The following is a 1,013-nucleotide window of genomic DNA, read 5'->3' as shown; positions in this document are numbered from 1 at the left end:
TGTAAATTGACGGACAGTAAATTGACGAAATGTAAATTGACGGACTGTTAATTGACGAAATGTAAATTGACGGACTGTTGGCGAAATGTAAATTGACGGACTGTAAATTGACAAAATGTAATATACATTCATAAGTCCGTCTTTTTAGTAAAGTTAAAAAGTTTTGGGATGCAATGCCATAGAATGATAAAAATGAAATATCAATTTGATTTTTGAAAGTTCAATTTATTAGAAAAGGAATTTTTTAATTTCTGTAAACCTCAAAAATTTAAGAATTTGACCCCAGCTTTGTTTCTTTCTTTTCTTTCCTGTGATTAGTGATGTGCAAAAGTTTTTTTGCCAATTTTTCTTTCAGGGTCGAAATTTGGCATAGCGTAGACCTAGCAAATGTTGTCAAAATTGTTTCAGGGGAAAAAAGTTCCGAAACTAACAAGTGTTAGAAATGGGCCAAATCTTTAAAGTTATCTTTTTCAAGAGTATATATCTTTAAATCCAAGACTAATAGAACAAAATTACACCATATATTTATAAGAAAAATGGCTATTACTATATATTGAAACAATAAATGCCAATTTAAAACTAAGGTGTGAGAATTAGTTTTTGATGATTCTTGATTTCATTTTCGAACATATCCCTATTTTGAAACAGTTACCAGATTTCAGCTCATGTTCTGTCTCCGGAACATATCCTGGTTTTGAGACAATTACCGGAATTTATATCAATGTCAATTTTTAAGCATTTACGCACTTACGTAAAAAAACAAGATTTTTTAATAAGGTAAAATATGAACAAAATAGAAAATAAAAAAACTGTTCTTTTATAATTTAAAAATCAAGACAACATTTAGAAATCAAAATATTAATATCATTTGTTCCTACATTATAGATTTAACCCAGTCTTTCAATTTGTGCCCATTTCTAACATTCAGTGTTAGAAATGGGCCAAGTGTTTATTCTAGACATTTTCTTTTCTTACACTTTGCCAAATTTGACCCTGAGAGAAAATAAAGACAA

The sequence above is a fragment of the Eurytemora carolleeae genome, unplaced genomic scaffold, assembly GCF_000591075.1.
Source record: "Eurytemora carolleeae unplaced genomic scaffold, Eaff_2.0 scaffold1692, whole genome shotgun sequence".
Taxonomy (NCBI): domain Eukaryota; kingdom Metazoa; phylum Arthropoda; class Copepoda; order Calanoida; family Temoridae; genus Eurytemora; species Eurytemora carolleeae.
The sequence above is the reverse complement of the archived record's forward strand: the minus strand, read 5'-3'. Positions refer to the sequence as shown.